Source organism: Amphiprion ocellaris, chromosome 13 (genome assembly GCF_022539595.1).
Source record: "Amphiprion ocellaris isolate individual 3 ecotype Okinawa chromosome 13, ASM2253959v1, whole genome shotgun sequence".
NCBI classification, from domain to species: Eukaryota; Metazoa; Chordata; class Actinopteri; family Pomacentridae; genus Amphiprion; species Amphiprion ocellaris.
The window spans coordinates 12898886-12923745 of record NC_072778.1 but is presented as its reverse complement, the minus strand read 5'-3'; the positions used below and the strand labels follow the sequence as shown (position 1 = coordinate 12923745).

At 37.7% G+C, this 24860-nt stretch overlaps 1 protein-coding gene across 6 annotated transcripts in view; it reads right to left on the bottom strand.

The window, feature by feature from the left end:
* diaph2 (diaphanous-related formin 2) overlaps nucleotides 1–24860 on the bottom strand; it is a 373465-nt gene that overhangs the window by 117321 nt on the left and 231284 nt on the right. The gene's annotated exons all lie outside the window — the stretch shown is intronic.

The window sequence follows — 24860 nt, the reverse complement described above, 5'->3', positions numbered from 1 at the left end:
TTAAATCCAAACATCTTTACCATCATCTTCATTTATGTGCTAAACGGCGCTATGTGCTAAATCTCTTGAAGACAAGATCAACAGCATGAGCAGAACAGCAAAGCAAGTTCTGTATGGAGATAAAAAGAAAAACATATGCTGGATTCTTGTAAATATGCTATACGCATGATGCAAGAGGCTAAAAGATGGCTTGTGTTAAGTGCAGTGTCGACTGGTTCTGCTTTTCAGGTTGCACTAAAAAAAAAAAAACAAGAAAGAAAACAAGAGAGATTTTAATTTGTGACTGACAACAATGCCATCTTGTGTCAAAGCCTAAATTCCATATTATCTAATTATGATGTATTTAAAATTTCATTTCACGCTAAACTAGAGTTGCCTGCTGCTGCTGGAAAACAAGGTTGATGACAACGGAAATTGCAGCACAGAAAAACAAAACAATCTGCTAAAAAATGATGACAATAATAATAAAAAAAAAAAGCGCCCCATGAGTGGAACCACAGAGATGAGTGATAATTCTTTGTAGGTTGACTGACCCCTCTTGACTCCATTTTTCACAAAGAATACTTGTCACCCTTAATCCATCATAACTGATCTGAAGTTGACCACAGAGGCATGAAATTGTTTTCATTTTTTCTCTTGTTAAAGCATTACTTCAAAATTCTAAATTACAAAAGTGTATTTATTATGATAATTTTTTTGTTTATCTTTTGTTTTATTTATAAATTCTTGTTAGTCTTTGTAGTGGAGGACATTCAAAACCTCTGCTTTGGTAAATGGACCAAATCTGATTACTTAAAGACCTTTGAGATACTTTTAAAAATGAAAATTGCAAGTTATTGAGACAAAAATGAGTAGTGCTAATTGCAATAATATTAATGCAGTGGTGTATGATGACCCTGATTCCTTTTAGTTACACTTTGCTGCAGAGGATTAGGTGGGAGTGACTTAAACTTGGGTAGATGACACCCAAGTCTGTGTTTTTATTTGTTTTTGGACCTACTTCAACTCAACAGCAAGCAAATCTTTATGACTTTCACCATTTATGAGGTGAAGAATTATAGCCGTTTTACATTTAACCAATTTTATTTTTTAAGTCATTCTTATTTGGCATTCTCATGCAATTTTGTTCAGAGAGAGACAGAGGAAAAAAAAACCACTTCTTTTGAGTACTCTCAGTGAGACACTGATGGTGGGTTTTTCAGTAACAACAGTATCAAGGCCGGGTGCCTGGCAGTAAACGAGGTGCATTGGGTGCTTAATTGTCTTCAAAAGCCTTCCTCATTTTTGAGTTTTGTTCTGCTACACATTCACTCCAAAAACATGTGGCTTACTTCTTTTCCTGTCTCTCCCTCATCCTGTCTCTTAGTCACTGCTCTTCTTTACTCAGGCTCTCCCTCTCCTCTGCTGTCATTCAGCTTTCTCTTAAGTTCCCATTTGTAGCGCAAGAGCTCCCTCTGTGAGAGATACTGCTGCCAGACAGAGGAAACTCTTTATATGGGCATATTTACACTAATCGTACTCAAAATTACTTGATAGAAATACATATTTTGTAGTCACGATGACCTCGTTTGATCCTTTTCTACGTACTTCCTAAATAGAGTCACTGGATTGATAAAGACTAATTGCTTAATCTAAATCAATGATGGGATGTGTTGTTCATTTATATGTTTAATCTGGTGATATGACAATGCTTAAAGTTGTGCATGCAACATCTTTACTGACTGAAAGTAATACTTTATGATTTCAGTACTACAAAGCACCATTAATGATAATACACGTGTAGATTCACATCCAGCATGTATGGACTAAATGAAAAGGTCTCTCATTATTTATCACAGAGCCGTCAGAGAAAAGCAAGGCTCATATTAAAATCAGGTCCACCTTAAACTCAGAGGCAAACGCCATTGATCTCCCACAGACTCATTTCTACATTTAATTTGTTAAAATACGTCTGTTTAAATTATCACTTTGACCACTGAGCATATTTCAGAAATTACATTCTCTACTGCTTAACTGTCTGCACATGTGTGGTGGCGTGTGACTCATCAGAAGAGTGTGAGGGTGGGTGATGACTCAAGCATAGTGTTTGCCTCCCTCTCTGCCTTTTGTTGATGAAGCAATGTGCGATATTTGTTCCCCCAGTCACCACATGTGATTCTCTTTAAATAAACAGCGTCAACTACCACAGCCTGTTGCCTTTGTCCAGACAATCATCACGTAGATTATTACTCAGCATTTGTCATGGATACATCTGGGTAAAGATTTTTCCTTTGTCCATTTTACTTTTTTGCTTTTGTTTTTCTTTGTTTTTTTTTATGAAAGAGATTTTGTTCTGCTTGTGATCTGGGGTTGTAACGTGTTTGACACATTAAAAAGATGTTTAATATTTTGGGAAATGTCTTCTTACACACTGAGATATGATTGAGAGAACCAACACTACTCTTACACCGTATTTACTCATTCAGAAGGAAGCTGGAGGAGACCATTTGCTTACTTCTGTAACAATACTGAAAAAAGAAAAAGGGGGAAAAAAAAACTGTTGGCTTGGTTCTTTGCAACAGTCGAAAACAAAAATGCCAGATGCATGAAAACTCACTAATTAACATGTTACAACTTGTCTATTTTATCAGGAAAAGAAGAAAAAAAAGAAGTCGACTTGCAGTTTTAAGGGTGGTTATGTGCTTAATTATTTCTATACATAACCTTCTTTAAATGATGTCTTTTTTAATGCTTACACAAACAAATTTAATGTATTAATTTAAGAGCTTTAGAGGTGCTGGTTGGCAATTTTTAAACTTTCAGACAGAAGCAGGCAAAGTTCTTCAGACCGATGTCTAATCTTAATGCTAAGTTAAGATAAATGTCAACTGAATAAGCATTTTCCCTAAAAACCTCTATTGTTTCTTTAAATGCATGTCCTTAGTGATCAACAACAGGACTTTAATACTCAAAGCTAAAGAACTGCCTTGCTAATATTTAAAAAATAAGCATAATCTGACTTTAAATAATTACCTTTTTTCTTGTTGTTTGTCTCCTTATTTTTTCATTTGCATTTAATCCTGCTTACATCTAAAAGAAAACCTGAATCAGTCCATTCTGCTGACAGTACATCCCACGTCATGGCCCCCAGTAGACCACACTGCCCAAGAGTCCAGTGGCTCAACAATGAGGAATGTTTTCCCTTAATCACTCTGTGTTTGATTTACACCATCCATCCACAGAGGCAACAATCCTTTAAATTCTCCAAGTATTGCTCTGTGAACTCTGGCAATCATGCCAATTGCTGCCATTGCCAGCCCTGATTATTGATGAGATTTAGATGGAAATTATGTATTCACTGGGGGAGAAAAGACAGCCAGGCTCTTCTTGATTGGTTTTAAGCTGAGCAGTCATACTGAAGAGGCATCTGTCAGATGGTAGGTCACATCCCCTTAGCATACTGGTTTTATCTTTCAGTGCAGATGACGAGTTATGGTGGTTCCCGAACAACAGAAGGAGAGCTGGGGATGGGAAGATAACTGAGTCGATTTAATAGGCTAACTGACTCGAAGATGGGGAGCTAGGAACAAGGTATTTGGAAGTGGTGGCAGGAATACATTTTGGATTTTTCAGTTAAAGGTACAGTACTCAGTCTAAATGCAGCACAAATTACAGCATGGTTGGTAAAGAAACCTTTGCAGCTCGTACATGTCAGTTCAAGATAACAAAGTTACAAGAGTTTAGGATCATAAACACACCTTTGTTTTGGAGTTGAACAAAAACATTAATTGTATGTAGCATCGTTGAATTATGCTGCTAATTCATCACCTACTTTTCACTGAGAATATGTGTCAGTGTTCATAGCTGTTTTTCCAAGGGCCACCTGCAACCAAACTATGTTTTTGGAATGTGAGTTGTTTTTTTGTTCTTCTTCTTATAATCGACTTCTATACAAACATGATCCAGCATTCTCCAGTGAAAACAAGTCTACTTGCAACTCTGTTCTGAATCCAGCTCAATGGTGCTTAATCCAAATCTAGTAGAATCTGAATATTTCAAGTGCATATTTTTTGTATAAACTCCTTTAATCATCTATAAAACATTCAAAGTCTAACAAATAGTCTTTCAGATTGCTACTGATGTTACCAGCTGCTTTTAAGTCCACAAGTGTGCAGTATATGTCTCAACTGCTTAATGAAATAGATGTCTAGTTTAAAAAAAATGCAAGCATGATGGTTATATATACCTGTTCCACTTCTGCTTGTAGTTGTGCTGTGACCCACATGTAACTGCCTAAATTAGGATTTTCTGTGTCCCTATATCACACTAATAAAGTAGAGGCTGGGAGATTCATATCCCTTACATGATGAGAAAAGGTCAGATCAATTCCTCCACCAACCACATCTGTCTTCATTTAGCAGCCACCACATAAAGAGGACATAACGTCCCTTTAGAAGCACATGTTTAAATAAGTGTACAGTCATGAAGTATTTAAGATGGGATGTGTTCAGTATTCATTTGGCTGGAGCGTTGGCATGTCTTTTGTTTTTCATCCGCATGAGACGAGACTCGGTACGCACGATTGCTGAGCCATAAACACAGCCCCCTTCCACCTCAGGCAATCCTTAAACTCATCAGCAGGGTAATGAGACTTTCGAGCTAGGAGATGAATTAACTGGCTGATTTTCTTGTTTTTATCCCCCTCATACAGAGTAGCTGAATATAGCATCGGGAACAATCCAGGACTGTGATGTATGTGGCATGACCAAGACACATAGATACACGGTTGAGTTGAAGGAAATTGATTGGCTTTGGCTGGAACAGTATGAGACAATCAGGCTCTTGCATTAATCAATGCATGAAAACAAGCACGCCGAAAGGCACCTCGGCAGTGCAAGTTGTAACGTAAAGCTTGCATGCACACACACACACACACAAATATAAACAAAAACAAGGGAAGCAATGCAATATCAAAGCGATAGCTAAAGTCAATACCAAAATCATTTATGTGAAGTGTTTTTCGAATGGTTTGGTGCTTCAAAAAATTCAGCGCGCAGGACTATAGTTGGGAGGCCGGTCAAATGTGGCCATAGCACCCTGAGGACACTGAGTCTTGTTAAATCTCAGATGGGAGGCCTGTTTGGAAACAAAATAATCAGCCGTATCGGTGTGTTAGTGTGGTGCAAATGAGAAGAAATTTGTAAAGTGCATTGTCCCTTAAGGTAGAGTAGTGCACTCCATTTACCACATCCTAATGACAAGTGAGAAGAAGCAGCTGGTGACTCCATGTGAACTGACGAGGACACCACAGCAGTCTGCAACTTCCTCAGGCCAACAGACAGTGTTAGTATGACAAACACTGATTTACAGTTTGGCCTTATAAGATTGGAACTTTTCAGTTGAAATGTCAGAAATCTAATTAAGCTTGAACACTTTCTTTATTTAAATGGAAAAAATAAATCGACTTGCATTTGTCCATTATTCATCATTAGTATAAATGTTTCCCAAATGTTGTATAATGTAACCAATGTAATGCATGTATCTGAACATCATTGTACAGGATAATAGTGTAGATATACTGGACTACTGATGAAAATAATAAAGCTCAGACTCTTTGTCCTCCCATGATACAGTGTGTCTGTATGCATTCAGTGTTATGGACCAATACAGACATCGTCTTTTATTACTTATTATTGTCAGTGTCGGGATCATTACCTAACTTTGCTTCATACTAATGTCTTCAGATGCTTGAAAAACATTTTTTTTGGTTGTTTGTTTGGTTGTTTTTAACACAAAATGGAATTACCAGAAGCATTTTTTTGTCAGGAACAGCTAAGAGTGGACTGTTCCAGGTGCTATGTCCCAGAGGACTGTCAAAAGCACGAGAGATCTAGAACTGCAAAAGACATACAGTACTGGGGTGTTTGTGCTGTTATCCTGTAGCCCAAGGCAGCTTCATTGTGCACTCCCATTTAGCCATTACTTAGGGGGGTTTGTAGCTTGCAGCCAGTCTGCCTATTGTAATAACCAACAGCTTTAGGCTTTGCTGAAAGCTGTTATTGCCCTGAATGTACAGTACAACTCCATGAATATAGGTCACCAGGAAAAGGAAATTTCAACCTTCAAAGTGCCAGGAATACGTCTGTAAACCATATCCTGGGGGAATCATTACTACAAAATGATTTCAGTCACTAGAGAAAGAGCATTTCTGGAGGCTAATTTAAGGTAGATTTTCTGTCTTGCTTGGTTTTATAATGCATTTCAACAACATTTCTCAGTGCTGTCTGATTTGAACTGTGAATAGCAGGTCGAAGTTGAAGCAAGATGTGACTTTCTATGAGAGTTGTGCAATGTAATCAAAATGTACTAATGTTCAAAATGCATGAGCACATTTCATACTATTGTGGCAGCCGTTGGGTCATCATTCAGCAGAGGCTGGTGTCTGTAAAAGGTGCAGACACACATATCTTGACAGCTCTTACAGAATGATCCTCTAAAGTGTTTCTTCTCAGGACAGTCTGAACAAGAGAAGATATATCACCATCACTTTTGCAAAGGCTGATGGGAAATACCTGGCGATAGATCTTTGCATAAATTTTGATTGTAAATTGTTGAAAATAGACCAAGGCTGTTGCCAAGACAGTAGTGGAGTCTGTATTTGGGGCTAACGACTTAACAAAAAGGTTGACAATCAACCTAAATTAATGTGTCCTCAGAAAACCATACAAGGAAGATGATGAGTTTGACAGACCTGAAGTAGAAGGTTCTGAGTGTGGAACATCATGATTGAAGGGTTCAGGCTTTTCATGTGGGAAGATATGGACACATGAGAAACTTACCCTGTTACTACCCCTTTAAGAGCTCTTTCAGTTTCAGTCACAAATATGTGCCATTTTTCCATTATTGACTGTAGGCGGTAAACACTTCAAGATAAAATGAGACAACAGGCAACCAAGGGCATATATTGAAGCACATGGGTAACGTCCATTCTGCTTCATATCCACAAAATCAAATAAGGCCTCTACCTGGATAGTGTTTATGGGTGCAGTTAGTAACTCTTTCACGTGTATATTCTTCACAAAGCATTTCTGAAAGAACAGTGGGAGGTTTAGCCTAGGGAAATTTGAAAAAAAAAAGAGCCCAAAGGTGAAAAAAAATGAGATCATTATTGTCTACCTCTAAGATTAAAGCTTTAAATGTACCTATAAAATAACTAGAGTTACTGTCACTTTATGCTAATGGACTGGCTGATTAGCCAAGGCTATTGCCCACGTGTCTTGCAAAGAGATGGGCGGTATTTCACTGGTCCTTCCAGATAACAACTGGTGTAACAGAGTTAGCACAATCCACTGAGTAGGTGGTGGCTCACAACATCAGGTGCTGGTAGGACAGGCTATTGTGAAACAGAGACTCTTAAGACTGCACCACAAGCAAGGGTCACACAAGCAGGGGAAGACTGCTGCGGGGGCATATTCATGTCCAACACAGACCAAGCATCCTCTTCCAAGGGTTTACATTCACGGGAGCGCACTGACAGTGGCAAATTATCTCTGCTGGTGGATAGAGGAGGTTTGGCTGAGGACAGAGTCCACAGTCTTTCTGCAGTGTCTTGAGTTATTCCAGAGGACTAAATCTACTGTATGTGATTAACTGGGTGTATCTAACTGACAGTCGATAAACACGATGTGCAAAACACCTCTTTCTACCAGAGTAAACTGATCAAAAAGAAGATTGACAGCTCCTGGCTGTAGCTCTGCAGTCATAAAAAGCGCTTCACTGTACTGCTGGGCGTGCAGGAGTGATCAAGGGAAAACATGATACTGCCTGCAAATACTTTAACAAAGCTGGCCAATATAATGACTGAGAAACTTAAGAATGGCTTGAGGCCTGCAATGGCATGCTAACCATTTAAAGAACATCATGCGAAACACTTTGCATCTTGAATATGAACAAAACAGAACCAGAGCAAAGCAAGACAGAAAGCAGCTAAATCAAGGCAGAGCCCTCTCCAGGTGAAAAAAAAATGTACAGAGGAAGCTGGAAACAATAATGGGCTGACATGAAACATAATCCCCTCTGTCTGCGATTTTATTGGCAGCCCCTCCAAAGAATGGTGGCTCCCCTATTATGACTTAACACATCAAAATCGCAGCATAGCACACACAGAAAAGGCCACCTGATGATAAACACAGCAGACAGCGTCAGAGGCTTTATCTCGTGGCTGCCTGCAGCTCGACACAGGTTCAATTTGGCCTGCAACAATCGATTCTGTCCCTCCTTACCTCTGCTTCAGTTGGTGGAATAAAAACAGACCTTTCGGTAAAGAGCAGGTCTCAGCTGGTATGCCATGTCAAGGCAAAGGAGAGGAAAACTAGTGATAGCAAGACACCTGAATTGTGGTTGACTATCAAACCGATATGAACATTTTCACCGGCATGGCATTTTGATTATAGCCACAATAGCAGGATATAATGAACATCAACTTCTGAGATGATTTAGAAGTTGAGATATGCATGAAAAAATATGAACAAATAAGCAGTAGGTTGGTAGCTTTAATTGAAACAAAACTATTTATGAATTAATTAAAGGCAAAGACATACAAAACTTAAAATAACAATATTAGAAAAATTCCAACAGTTCATTTGTGTCAGAAAACGTTCAAGTCAGTCTGCAGTTTTTCCCCAACATTTTAATAATACCCACATGAACTAAGTGGCAGCTGTTTTTTTAATAAGAATATATTTTCTAACAAGATGCTAACCTGCCTTTGGATTGACAAACTGTGCCAAGTGCTTGTTTCAGAATTCTTAGACCCGTACACAACTCCACAGTCCTGGTAGTGTTGCTAACTAACATCAGTCTGCTTCCACTAACTAGCTTCTGTTGAAGAGTAGTTGCAAAAGCGGAGTGGAGATTTTTAGCACAACTTCTCCTACTTTTTAGGTTTGCAGAGAAGGGAACAAGTCTAAAGAGTTGAAAACGCAAGCAAAACGTCTACAATAAAAAAAATTTTAAAGATTAACTATTAACACGTTAGCTTCCAGAAACAAACTTCATGAAACTGCGAAAAGAAGAACTTCATTGGCTAGATTGTTGTTTTGTTCGATATGTGCCATGATAAATACACAGGTAATTTAAAAACTGCAAATATTCCATCTGGGGATGTAGTATGCTACATATCTCTCTTCATTTTGAAATGACATCATGCAAATGTGAGGGTTAGTCTGTTCTGCAAACCGTTTGCCTATTTAAAATACACCATTCACTATTTATAGAGACAGAGGGCACTCTGCAGTGAGTTATTTACTTAGTTACTGATGAAACACTGTAAAGCTGGCTTGCCACACCTTCTATAACCTTCTAAAACTACTAATCAAACATGGTGACTGCTTAAACAGGTTATCAGTGTAGATGTAAAAGTTACTGGTGCTTCTGGTTTTTAGATTCATACCCATTATGCAATACAGGGAGGCATTCGACTGATACTGCATCCAGTGTGCAGCATTGACATACATGCAGAGGCATAAGAACCATCTTCAGTGACAAGAAGGACAGGAGGTCCTGTAGCAGATGGTATGGCCCCCACAGAGCCCCAGCCTCAACATTGTGGAGTTATATGAAGAGAGAGAATAACTAAGACAGCCTGAATCCACAGAGGAACTGTGGCAAGTTCTTCAAGATGCTTGGAACAACATACCGACCAAGAATTCAGGAAAAAATATGTGTGCAAGTGCTACTAGAAGAATGTATGTTATTTCAAAGGCAAAGAGCACTCATAGCGAATATTGTTCAGCTTTTGTCATTACTTTAGAAAGCATCCTCACTTACTAGCTGTGATGTAGCAACATCACAAACATGCATTTGAGTGATATTTTAGTCTGATTTACAGAAATGAATATGGTGTTGGAGTGCTGTGCTGCTATATACCATCAGTTGTCTCACAGAGCACAACAGCTAGCTGACCTCACTCTTGGTTAAACAATAATGTTTGTATTTTTCCCCTTGGCTGCAAATCTAAAATGTATTTTCGGTGTGTGAACAAGCCGCCATCTTGTGGTTAATTTTTTTTCCCCTAAAAGTGACACCCTGACTGGGTCTCTCTATTTGAAGAGCCCATAATCATTTCCTGAGCTGAAACCAGAGGGGTTGAGAATGATATCGGATTCATTACATGGGAGGAAAACACTCTGTTATGGTGGTGCGCAATATAGAACACCCCTTTCATGACAATTATTAATACCCTGTCCCATTTATTTGTGATATCAACCCTCCCTCCAATGAAGGTTGTCCCTCTGATCAGTATGCAGGCGACCTGGCTTCAAATCCTCAATTTCACATGCAAATGCGGTGCAACTGATTTAAATAATATTTGAATATGGATCACACAGTGTGACTCCATATCACAGAGCTGTAAAAAAAAAAAAAAGAGGGTGGAAAATGCAAATCATCAACATGTATGAGAAAGGTCATAGTCAGGACCTGTTAGAATTATTTTTGAAATAAAGGGCCGGCTGCTAAATTAAACTCATTCCATAAAGCCCGAGGACAAAATTAGGGTGATTTACATTATAAAGGCAAACAAACCCAATATGGTTCTTACTACACAAAGGAAGCGGTTTCTGATGTGAAGGTGGATTTGGCAAGTATAAGATAAACAAAGGTACCTGTTTTCATCCCACACTCCAAAACACGGCAAGATGAGAAAAACGGATGATGTACCAAAACACTTTGGCTACAGAAATGCTGCTTCAGTCTCACTGAGAAGCACATCACTGCAAATACCTGAGAGACACAGCATGTCACTATTGTGGGTGCAGCCATTTGTACACTAGTTCACAACAATAAAGTTGAGATTACTTTGAAATTCATCAGTGGATAATTTCCTGGAAATGCAAGAAAAAGAAATGTGAGGCACTGAGAGAACAAACACCTGGAAGATGACAGATAAAGATAAGCATAGTCTTGGCAGACCCTGCAAAAGCCTACGAGCGCCACATAAATGTTGCAATACAGGCAGTGAATGCGTATGTACTGCTATATCCTTGCTCCTCTCGGGGGTATAAATCGTGAGTGATGGTGGAATCTTCACACATAGTGGCATGCATTAACTGAAAGGGGCACAGGGGAGCCTATTCCCCTGGGCCTAGTAAAACTCCAATGAGCAGCACTGCCATGCTCGCTTCAGGCCATGCTTTTAAATTATATACTGATGACAGCCCATGATAAAAATTACCCAATTTGGTATCTAAAATCAATTCCCGCCCCCACTGACACACAGGGGTTGGCAAAAGCTGCCCAGATTCTTATGACAGCATTTCATCCACAGACACGTTTTCTCAAACAGTGGTCAATACAGGCAGAGAGTGTGGGAAAGAATGGGAAGGAAAAAAAAAACAGAAGCACTTTACCGCAATGACCACCTAGTCAGTGAATGATCGGTTGCTTTTCTGGGTAAATAACATGTCTGTTCTGACGTGCATTCTCCTCCATGGCACGGTATGATTTGTGTGCACGGAACAACAAAGGCAAACAGACCTACAACGCAGGAGCTCCAAACTGCTGTCTGATGGTTTTAAAAATGTCATAGCTTAATTTAAATATAGAACAACACACACAACCATGACACAGCAGTGTGAAGGTTTAGAAGCCTTTTACTATCATATGTGACAGAAAACCTAGTGTGATTTTCAACAGATTGTGTCATGCTTCAAGGTGGCATAAATGACGGTTGCCATTGTTAGCAGTTAGTCATGCAGGAAGTCAATGCTCTTATGAGAATAACACCATTAGAGGATGAGAAACTTTGAAAAAAAAAAAAAAACACTAACTAGTTTCTGCCTAAATGATGAAGAGCAAAAAGTTGGACGCTCAAGACAGCGAAAAGGAAAAGTTATCTAAATATTTAACTTCTATCTTACAAAGTCAATATTTAGGATTCAGACTAAAACGATGTTTTTAATCACTCAATTCCCAAATGTGTTCAAATGAGATATTAGTTTCCATTTCTTTTTTTCATTCAGTTACTTCATAGTTGTTTCAATGAAAACATTATCAAGTGCAGCAACAGACACTGACCTGTCTTGTTTGATGTTTTCACCATCAATCGTGGACCTTTCTGCTATAAAAATGAATCATTATATTATTATGAGATAACAACTGGATGTGACTGATGTGAAATTTAAGAAATATACTGCATATACATTTATCAGATTGTATCTGGATCATGAGTGAGTGGCCCATCCCATGAGCTTTAATGTGGTGAGACAAAAGGAAACCGGTCATCTCTGGATCACCACATCACTTCTGCTGGGTTTGAAAAACACTACAAATGGACTAAGAAGGAGCGTGTGGAAGAGCACTTTGGGCTAATACTAAAATGGCTATGAGATGCAACCTATATGGCAAGCTTAGCCTTTTAAATATAGATGTCACCACGTAACCGTCACCCAAGCACACACCATAAATCCTGAACATGGTGGGCATATTGTACCATAGATTGTGCTCTTTCAGTCAGTCAATATCACAAATCCCTGCACTTGTTATTGTAATGTCTCAACAGGGCCTTATCTGAAGGGTGCAGGGATCACCTCAGAGAAAACTCAATTTCCTGTTCATTTGTACAACAATCATCATCATTATCTTACTTATCAGAAGAGCCTGACAGACGCGCTATTACCAGTTCCTACACGAAAACAACTTCAAAGTTTCATAATGTTTAGTAAAATGTCCTGTCAATGACTTCTTAGTTCCCAACTATTGTTATGACATCATCTCTGCCTCACCCAGAGTTATATGCTTTTATCAATGTGCGTTGCATACTGTAAATCAAGCTTCATGATAATGTCCTGAATTAACGCAAATGAAAAGCAATGTGATGATGTGCAAAGGCAGTGAGGGGAGAACTAAATCACTGAGGAGTCCGGCAGCATCGTATCTATCTGTCTGAGTGGTACGTCAATATTCTCCTACATGTTCATGATTCTATGGAATAAGTAAAGGGTCAGCTGCAGGGTTACTTTGGGAGAAAGTGCTTACCTCTATGATGTGGTGCTGCAATATGGGAAAATTCTGAATAACAGCGTTCCTTAATTTAAAACGTAGTGATAATGCAGACATGAAAATTGATATAAATTATATGCAAAATGATGCCTATTAACACTTTATTAACATCCATCGAGAAAAAAAAAACTGTCATTTTAACTATGTAGGTACAAGTGTTTGTTGATCAGCTATTCATAAATTCTGAAAATACTCCAATTATTTTAATCTGCAGGGGTGAATTGGTTCTAGTTATAAGTTAGTGTAGAAAAACAGAGTTGCATTTGAAACGGAGCTTTCTTGTTCACCTCAGCTCATGGAACACTCCCAGCATGGGAAATGGTCTACTGTGACAGGCTGAATTTCTAGGCTGGCAAAAAGCATTATTCTCATTCCTGGTCCCATTGTCAGCTCTCATTGAAATCTGCTGTCACGGACTGGAGCCTGATGCTAAGCAGGGCTGCTGGCCTCCCTGCATGTGTCTATCCCTTTCTACATTCATACTGGCTGGCCAAAATGGTGATGTAAGAAATCAGAGGTGGAAGGAAACGGAGATGGACAGAAAGAACAAAAAGGAAGAAAAGAAAAAAAAAGAACGTGAGTGAGCAAGAGAGAGAGATAGAGGGAGAGAGAGAGAATAGTTGTTTTGGTCTCACAATGAACTACTCATCCACCATGAAGTGAGTACAGAAAAAAATAAAGAAAAAAGCGAGAACAGAAAAAAGAGAACTCTCTAGAGATCATCACTCATCCTGTGCTGGTGGAGCTAGACAGGTCTGTTTCCTGTTCCTAATATTCTTCATGACAGACTGTCCATTTAGACTGCTGGCCGCACTGATCCTGCTCTATTACTTGCAGGGTCCAGGGATGAGTATACCTTAAGCATCTAGTGAGAAAATTGTTTCCATTTCTAGCCACAGTGGTGGCATTAAGATGACTACTGGTCAAGTGTACTTTGTGTGATACTAACAGGCATGCAAAGCAGTTAAATATGACAATCTAAATTTCGCTATGCTGTAGAAACTTTGGGTTCTTCTCGTGTGCCAGCCATTGTGTGAATTTCTTTTTTATCTCAAACAAAATGAGGTTAGTGAGCAGGTAACGGTTAAAATTTGCAAATAACGAAATGGTTGCGGTTTGCTATTTAAAAATACTCTACTAAATATGTACGTGCAGCAGCGCACAAAAAGTCCAGGCAAATCAGCTGGAACTCTGAGTCTCAGGACTCCCAAGGCTGTCATTATTTGTGTATTACTGAAGACTGCAGCTTCAATAATACAAGCACCCTTTGCCAAATGCCTTTGATGTATAAATGATGAGTTCTTAAACACAGAGGAGAGTTTGCTCAGTGCTTAGGCACTGCAAGTAACCAAATGATGGAGAGAAAGGTGTAGATTTAGCACAAGCAGGCCCTCAAATGTAAACAAACCCACACTCATCAACACCTCTTAAAATTTTTATGATTTAACCAACAGTTTGAAATCCCAAATACAACAAAATGGACAGCGGACACAGCAGATGGTGCATCTATGTGCATTGCATTCTAACAAGGACCTGTCAAATTATTGATGTCAGTGTTTAGATGTTGTTGTCCTAAACAATCCATGTGCCATCCATTAGCTTTATCTACGTTTTCAAAATGAGTGCATAGTTTGTGTGAATCTTGGCCAGTCCTACTGATTTAACATTTGATAGCGATTTTAAATATTTTAAATACTTTGGAGTTTTAAACTTGGAGGAAAAACAGTCAAATTGTGACATCAAACACTTTATTATGTTTGATAAGAAATACTGTACATTAGTGGAACCATCTGACTGACTTGGCTAATTTGTATTGCTTCGAAAATAGGGATAGATTGTTTTGTATTTTTGTGGAAGTTTAAAAAATTGTGACTGTAACTTCAAGTCATCTTGGGTATACTGTGTTTCTACCAACCTTGCCAGCCTGGATTAAGACTTTTTCTCTGTTTCTTCCTTGCAGGCCCTCTTAATCTCAGTCAGATTGGATGGACAGCATCTGTGAGCCAGAATCTTCAATGTTTCTCTGCAAATTTTCAAAGGGGTTTAAATCCAGGCTTTGGCTCGGACTCACAAGTACACAGAGACAAAGCTACTCCACTGTTGTCTTAGGTGTGTACTCTGGGTCAATGTACTGCTGGTAGGTGAATCTCCATCAGGGTCTGTAGTTATGTACCCTCTGGGATCAGGTTTTTGCCTTGTTCAACATCTCCATAGTCGTGACCAGCTTCAGGCTGCTGCTGGAAGCCTCCTAATGGCATGATCTTGTGGACACATTTCCAAAGCTACTAGAAATCGCTGCCAGCGGGCTCGTTTATAGTGCTCTAACTAGATGTGTAACAAAAGATGATAAAAATGTTCCTTTATATTCACCTACTTGCAATTTCCCACTTTATAAATTACAATAAAGTTGAAATGCTGCACTCCCATGAGCCCTATACCACACCCTATTAACTCCCATGATTAAAAGGCAAATGGAATTCCCATTGAGAATATTAATATGCACCTAAGTCAGATTGTCATTCAATTACTTCAAAGCGAGCATGGAAAGGTTTGACTACAAATCTAAGAAGGGAAATTTAACTGAGTGTGAAATGGATTATTACTAATATTATTATTATTTTTCTCTTGTGTTTAGTTATTATTTTGTTTGCGGGGGTTTGGACGGCTGTGGTGTTTGCTGGTCATAGCTTCATAGGCATTCCCACTACAAGCACATTTGTTAGCACAGCAGTAGTGAAAGGTGCTAATTCATGGAGGGAAACCATGATTGAAATGAGGAAGGAGCAGAAATACATCAAAATTGAAACAAGATGCTTGCTACTGTAGAGAGGGAACACTGGTCAGGGGACACAGGTGATATTGCAGCCTACTTCCTCAGAGGAGTGTCACCTATAATTGGAGAAAGCCTCATCAGTAGTGCTGTTGCCCACAAGCGAGAAAGACCTGGCAATGGATGAAGCCACGGAGCCAGGTAAATAGGCCATTGCCGTATTGTGTACACAGGAGCATACTAAATTATACATTTTATGAGCTACTTAGTCATTTCAAACAGAAAGAGACAGACACAAAGCAACATGGTAATGCCTCAGTTTTCTGACAGGCAGAGAAGCATTTCACGACAGTGGCATCAGTAATTCTATGTAGGTCTCTAAGCAGTTTTTCACTTCAGTATAAGCCTTATTTTCTTTGTTTTTAAAGATGTTCCATTGCACAAAAGAAAAAAAGAAAACTAAAAAAAGTACCATAGATTTTAAAATTAATTAAAATGATAAAGAAGTCCATACCAACCTACATCGTACATTATAGTGCTCCAAAAAGAGCTACATTAGATACTGACATTGATCACATTTATTTCTCCAGTGTGAAAGGTTCCTAATATGATTTATGTTTCTATTTAGAAAAAAAAAACTAGTACGGCTGCTACGGAATAAAATGAAATCAAATGTCAGATTTGTAATTCCATTTAAATTCAATTATCACACTCCATAGTTAGAATAAAATACATCATAGCGTCCCCTTTGCTGTAAAACTTTCAGCTGATTTTCCTCTCAATTTCTTTTTGTAATGTGGGTCTATATGGTTCTTTGTTGCCATAGAGACAACACTTTTGATGTGATATGTCTTGCTGATTAGAAATCAACTCCACAATAGTGCTGAAAGTACAGTACATCCTGTTTTTATGGGTTTCTCAGTTTTACCAAAATAGTAATGACAGTAGCTGTACTCATTCTGATCAATGTCTGAAATATCAGTGAAATACAACACAATGAGGGTCACCAGGAAAAAAGTGACATGAGTAAATCTTGAGTTTTTGTACAAAGACAAGCCTATCTCTTTGGCAGGAACATTTGTGTGTCTACTGCAGCAGCACTCTCTGGCTTGAATAATGTAAATTCTTCACATTCCTCAAGCTTCTGCCACTGACTCCAGTAAGATAACCCCCTATACTGGACTGGTATGAGGGAATATCTTCTCAACTCCATGATTCCATGCAACTCCAGTGAAATAAAAAGACAAATGATCCTCTCTGTGTCCGACCCCATCCAGAAAGGCATTTTGTCTACGTAATACAGAGCCAAGTACTGCTCGGAGTTTAAATGGGAAATGGGCACTGCTTTATTATGCTGCAGCGCCTTGAAATGAATGTGGATAATAGATATATTCACAGCGGTATTAATATCCTCAGAGTTCATCTTTTTTTTTTCTTCGCTCATTCTCCATTTTCCCTCTCACAGGCTCCAAAGTACTTTGCCCTTGGCTATGCCTTATACTAAATAGATTTATGAGAACATTTGTGTCATATTTCCTCTTTTCCTGGATTGTCAAGACAGATTGTCAGTGCACCACTGATTGAGTGGAATCACCACACAGACTTAGTTCCCATTGTCAGGCCCCACATGTTCATCTCTGGGGGAGAATTTAACAAAGCAAATTGGCCATTGAGACTTTTTTCGAGGCTTCGCCACAACTATTAAGATGAGGTCAGGGGTATGAAAATAGTAGACTCTGTGACTACATTTCAAATGATTATAGTTTCAATGTCTAATCGTACATTTATGAATTAAGGTATATCCAGTACACAATGTGTATAGCACACAGTGTTCAGTGACTAGAGACCAACTCAGTGGCACATCATCTTAAAAGAATAAGGAAGATGCAAACAGGATGCCTCTCTACCATGCAGAACACTCAATGATTCCCCTGTGTGCATTCAGCAGCTGAATTATGAGCGTAGCTGCCGAAATTTCACAATTCAACAAAATTTAATCATCACTTCGCATCACATCTCGATCCACACTACAGGCAGCAAACAAGAGCTAGTATGAAACCCTACCACAAACACACATATGCATGCATGCACAGTAACATCACGCTGTAGCTCTCCAGCTTATGTCTGTGATTGTGTCTGCAGCTGCTGGCCTGTTCCCTTGGCAGAGGAAGTTCAATGAAGATATAATTGTCTCGGTCTCAAGTATGTCAAAGGCAGTAAAAATATAATATAGGTGTTAGAACTGAGTCAGTGAGAGTGAATATTTATGAGTATCTGCAAAGTGATTATTGCAAAAGAATTTAAACAAAAGCATATTATGTCAGGGCCTTATTAATCACCAAATTATTTGTTTGAAAACATTTCCCAAGCTATCATAATTTTGTAATCTCATGTGCAACCGTCATAGCTAAAGAATTAAGTAAGCTTTCAGTTATTTATTTACTTTCACAAATGACACACAAACAAATAATTTAACTGTCTGGAGTCATTTAGATGTTAATGCGATGTTGAGACCTTTATTAAAAAACTAAATGGTCAACTAAAAAAAAAAGGTTAAATCATATTTAAAATTTCTGACAGGCTTGTTATATAAGAAAGGATGATGGTGACCACAGAAAAGCTGAAGAAAGTAAAGCAAAGTAGGTTGTGTAGAGGAGTTACTTATGTCAGTATTTGTTATTTGTGCGTGCTCTGTTAAATATGCTCTGTATTGAGGTTGTTTTATGTTACTCTAAGCTAAGGTTTGGTAGAAAACGCAGGTGTGTCATGGTAGAAACTAATTAAATACAGAAATCCATTGGAATCTCAGTGACAAGACCACCATTCTTTGAGCAAACCATTTAAGTATACACTAGAATGCTCCAATTTTTCCAGTATTTTTTCTTGAAATTCAAGCAGTTCAAGTTCAATGAATAGCTTGGATACAAAGGTAAGGTGAACTGCCAGAGGTTTAAAAAAAAAAAGTTAAGGTTTATTTTCCGGTTTATTTTAACTTCATTTGTTTGTTTTTTTCTCTATGTTTTCATTTCAGAGTACAATGAGACAATAACAGGCATAAATTCCAATAAAAAATTGGAAAAATTGAGGTGTTATAAAACTTTTTACCAGTAGTGTATGAAACAAAGCCATCCTTAAATAATGAAAATATTTGAAAGCATACCGCATGAGAACGTTACATTACAATAATTGCTGAATGAAGGACTAAAATAAGGGAAAAACAAGCAATCAGTATATTGCATCAACTAAACTTAATGAGCTTCAATAATGCCAAGAAACTAGCAGTGAATCCCATCTGGAATGTCTCACACCAGTTTGTTAAAAAAGTGCCAGCAGCAACATTTAACCTGAGCCAATTTAAGGGTAAATTAAAATAAAAATAAATAAATAAATAATACAGTGAGATCAGGATTGTATGGCACACTGATGATTTAAAAAAAAAAAAAAAATCTCTGTGGTAACATTAACCAGAATTGCGGAAATCCGGTTACTCCTCTGTAAATATCCTGTGAAATAATTACTGAAAATTAAGGATATATAGCACTGTACAGACTTTAGGCTGTAATCAGGGACTGAAAATGATTTCAAACATAATGCATGGTTAGTTTTAGATTGATCAGTTACCTTCAAACAATATGCAACCAAACCATGAGTCCTTGTGTGCTGAGCGTAGCGTAGTTCTTTATGACTCTAACCTCCCTTACAGATAAGAATCTGTCTGTGCTTTTTAGCATTCTGCAGATCACTGATAATGGCCACACTTCCAAATTATTTGCAGAAATACAACTCCAAACATACAAGAAACCTTCACCATTCTTACAAACATCCTTGTAGTGCTCATTAGCATTTCAACAAATTGTCGTCTGTGAGAATTATTCCAAAGTCGGACCCACCAGTCCAGAGCTCTGTTAGATTTTTCAGTACCCTAGTTCTTGTGTTGTTATAGGCAGACAGAAAAACATTGGAAAATGGCTTCTTGTCATCAAACTTTCACTTCTTTAGTAACCACATCTAGTATAACCATCCGTCAGTTTCAGTTTATGACTGTGGTTCAACCTACTTATTATGCTCATTAGCACACATTTGGTAAAGATGTTTAATTCTGCTCTGCACCTAGACTTTATGTATTTATTTAAATCTGAAAAGCAGTTGGTCATTTTCTTGCACAACATACACATATCTCATTGGAGTATTTCAGTATTTGTAAAATTAATGTTTGTGCAGGATCCTAAATAAGATGTCCCCTATTCACACGCTAGCATCAGTGATATGAAATAACCACCCAAGTCAAATGTTGTGGAACATCAAAAGTGCCAAAAACTATCACCCAGTACTGAATATCTTTGAAAACTTCAGCTGAAATGGTGACCCAGGGCTACTGGTGGTGAGCAGTGATATTTTGGGGGGAAGGGAATAAGAAAAAAGAGCATTTACAATAAGGAGGCCTGAGTATGTTTGAGCTACCAAGACCTCCTTCAAATACTTCACCCCTCAAAGTGATTTATTAGTAGAGAGCCGAGATGACATGGTGACAGGGAAGGCTACCAACCTCGTACTCAGGCAGACAGGGAGCTCACAATGACATACGGTAGTAGTTTAAATACAAACCAACCAATAAAACAGGGTGACAGTGGGTGAAATTTGCAGAAGAATCTTTGATGTTTTACAAAAGGCCATTATTCAAAAGACAATCTTTCACAAACATAGTTTTTGGCATCTTTGAGAGCTATGATAAGCACAACCATGGTTTCATCAGGTGGCACGTTTTGACTACTTATCAATAACCTCATTCAATCAGCACTATACTAAAAATTGTACCTTTTATTCTCATATTCTCATTAAAGAACATCTTCTTTTCTGAACGATAAACACTGTTTCTGATTTTTCCATTTGTTATCTGAACACTGATATAAAAAACTGCCTGCACTGATGTCAAGACTAACCTTGACACAGAAGTCTGTATCAAGGTTAAAGATTGCGATATATTTCATACATCTCTCAACAAGCTCTACTGCTATAAAAAAGATTTTGAATCTTGAAAGAGTGTAGTGTCTCTTTAGTAAATCTTCACAGTCTGAAGAAAAGTGCTACTGCGGGTGTCTAGTGAAAAATACCGGAAAGATCTTTAACTGTGGCTCTTCTTCAGGCTATAATGGTTTTAACCAGCATTCTTCAGTCATTGCTTTAGGAGGAAAAAGCTAAGAGTGAGACCGACAAACCACACATTCTGAAAAACACAGTTGTGAAGCAGAGAGCAGTTCATTTTGACATTATAAAAACACATAATTGAGCCACATGTGAATATATTTTAAATTACCTTAACTCTGATTTTTAAAAAAATCCTTTATGGCCCAAGATTTCTGCATTTAAAGCACTGAAATTCACTGAAGCCATGCGAGATATACATGGACAATTTTACATGGTTTTAAAGGGAATACATTTTGATAGTTCTGGCTTCTGTTTTTCATAGAATAAGAAACTACTCCGAGGCTATACACCCCCACAAAGGCAGAAACTGATGCCCAGCCATCTAAACATGCTGGGCTGTTTTGGGTACAAGTTATATAGATAGAGAAGTTTTAGAATTGCCTGTTGGTCTGGATTTGTATTGACCTATACACACGGACAATGTGCATAGTGCATTGATATAACAAAAAATAATAAACCAACAAATATGGCAAAAATAACACCAACTCTAAGAAAGAGAAGTAATTAATAGAATTAATTGGGCACTTTGTCCATACTGTCATATATTACATTGTATTAAAGTACAACAGATCCACGGAATTTATAGCATGTTGATATTATTAAAAATAATAATAATAAAATAATAATAATAATGAAGTATTGTCACCATATATAAAACAAGTTTTCATTTCTTGATCTTATGACTATACACAACCCTGTAGCTACAAAATTACATTACTATGCAACTAAACTGTATTTTCAATTATGCTATTAGGAAAACACTGTTTTATTTTAAAACAAGCAAATTTCATTTCCATGCTTTTTTCACTCACTGTTTTAATTAAACCTAAACATCATCATGTGGATGTAGGAACAAGCTGAGCTGCTACAAGCTTAATTAGCACCAAAACATGATAGTTTATTATGAATATATCATACACAATTATATTATGCTCATACTTCATTAAAGCCATGTGATGACAGTGCATTGTCCAGGTCCTATCTGGATCATTTGCAGATTGCTGCCTCTGCCCTCTTACATAATCATGAGAATTTTAATTAAAACTGACCTTGATCCAGGTAGGCTTTGATAATAACTGAATCCTAGGAGGAAGGGAGTGTCTCCTCAGGGAACATCTTCATGTGCTGGACTTGTCTTAGTTATTGGTGCCCTAAAGCTTCCTTTAGTGTCCTCACCCTGCTCTGCTCACAAGATAGTATTTGAACACGTGGATTTCTGATGTGGCAAAATACACAGTCTGTTTTTGGGTAACTTAGAATTTTAAAAGAAAATAAATCAATAAGTGATGCCTCAAATACTATTGCAGGATTTATGCATAACCGTTCATACCAGAGTCAATAAAATAAAGTGGAATGAACAGAATTCCTTTTTGTAATGAGATTTTTTTTCTTCAGAGTTCAGATATGAAGGAAATCATTGTCAATGGAGTATGAAAATATTTGAATAAACAGATATCGTATGTACTACCTTGAACCAAAAGCACTAAAAAGCGGTAATCATTATCACTACATGCTGCTGAAGGATACTGGTAACAAAGCAGTCTTTATATAATTATTTATAGAATCACTAAAAGTAAGATGAATTGTAAATTACTGTAGGATGGTAGGAAACAAATGTGCACAGTTTTGAATAGTGGTAGTGGAATGAAAACCATAAAGATCTTGGCAAGAGCACAGTGGCAATGCTTTTTTTTTCCCACAGAAATTGGACACTGAAGGAGTTCTGAAGGAAGGAGCCAATCAAGGCAGTTGAAAATTACAATTTTCTCAGAAAATTATCCTGTCCTGATTGCACTTATCAATGAGCTATATTAATTGTACAACTTTCAGCCACTGTAGATGGCTATTTGATTACATTTGAATCGCCCACATCACTGCCAGCATACTTTCAAGTCAGCCCCTCCTCCTCACACCTCTGCAATCAGAAATGCCATGCCTGGGTGACAGCCTTTACACAGCTTTGTTCATGTCAGATTTACTACTCAGAGTCAACTGCTCTGCTTTATGCATAATGTTAGTTATGATGGTTTGATGTACTTTCAATGTGTTGGTGTAATACTGACGATTAACATTACTGATAGTGTATATATATATATATTTTTTTTACCATGAAGCCATTTCAACAAACCACACAGTGTGTCATTATATCAAGAAATCATTTTCAAGAATAGCATTTACGTTAACATGAAAATTCATTAAGTACTAAGCATAAGGAAAATTATTCCATCAGAACCTACTGTGAGAAATGCAATGTCAGAAACTATGGGACAAAAGAAGAGGAGGTTAAGGAAAACTATGTAAACATTAGCTATCAGAGGAGTCTATTATGCATAAGTAGTTCTTGACTTCTTGTTAAGAGTGCACAATGCATTCAGTGTATTAAGGTGAAACAGCAGCGCTAAACACCTTTTTTTATCAGCCAGTTTACCTGAAAGGAGACCGAGAGCTTGTCAAGGATTTTGAGATCGGAGAAAACAATTCAGGAATATGCCACGATTCTAGAGGTAATAAAATTTCCCCAAAGAAACAGAAGCAAATGCTCTCTAATCACTATGTTTACATCCATGTCTGTCCAGACCTGAATGTAATGAAAGAAAAGAACAAGCAGATTTTGAAAGAACATGATGTTGTAGCCATGACAATAGGCAATGATTTAGATATGAATGTTGCTGCAAAGAAGCTGCAAACTATCTATGATGTCTACAAACGCCACAGTTTCAAGGTGGACACCTGAGATTAGTGTCAATGAAATCAGTATCTGACACGAAGTGACATGGTTACAACCCTACCCTCTGTTCCTGAGTTATGGTGTTAAATAAAGGCCATGAGCGTATATTTTTTTTTCTGGAACATTACAATGTCACAGTGTCACATCTTTGACCTTTTATGATATGAAATGCCATCACTTTATCATTTTCTCCTATGAGACATTTGTGTAAAACTTTGTCATAATTAGTGCATGAGTTCTTGAATTATTACCAAAAATGGGTCTGTGAGGTCACACTGAAGTTGACCTTCAAGCATCACATTTATCAGTTCAAAATCAGTTCAATCAGCGCAAGCAACAACAACAAGAAAAAAAAAAAAATCAAGATGTCCCTGATATATCACTTTCTTCACAAGAATGGGACAGATGTAAGAACTGATGTCTCCCAACAAGTCAGTCACCAGTGTGGAGGCAAAAAAAAAAATTAAAAAATAGATTTGTCGATGGTCATCAGCAGAAATTTCGCAGCTTCAACGTACTACGGACACTAAAATATATGATACTAGTACCCTCACTCACAGCTCCACAGTGAGTAATATTGATCTTCACCAAATTTTAATGGGTTCTTCCCATACCCATGTTCCATCTCTTTGACAAGTTTTATATAATTTGGCCTGTTAGTTTTTACATAGTCTTACTGACAGCACCAGGAATATAAGCATACCAAAAAAAAAAAGCAATTCTGAGGAATGAATTCGACACCTGTAGTCAAGTCAGCACCTCAAGTGTCTCAGCATGTAAAACCAAAGTCTTCTACTTAATCCAATTTAATTGCATGTGATGATCAATAGAGCAACACTATGTGGTGTAAGTGTGGTGTGCCCAGAGTAGACTGTTTTTTTGCATCCCCACTCCTTAAATACTTCCTGAGGGTTTTTGAAAGAGGCATTTATTTACCGGTCTCAGTCAATTAACGGGCTTCTGCTTCAATAATTCATTTCCGTGAAATGACAAAGTTGATATAATTCAAAATGTGCGCATATAGACATCTTAATATATACAAAGCGTGAAGACTATTCAGTCCACTTACACAATGGCTGGCAGCCTCACTCAAGTGCATAATTAGTTGAATTAGATTAA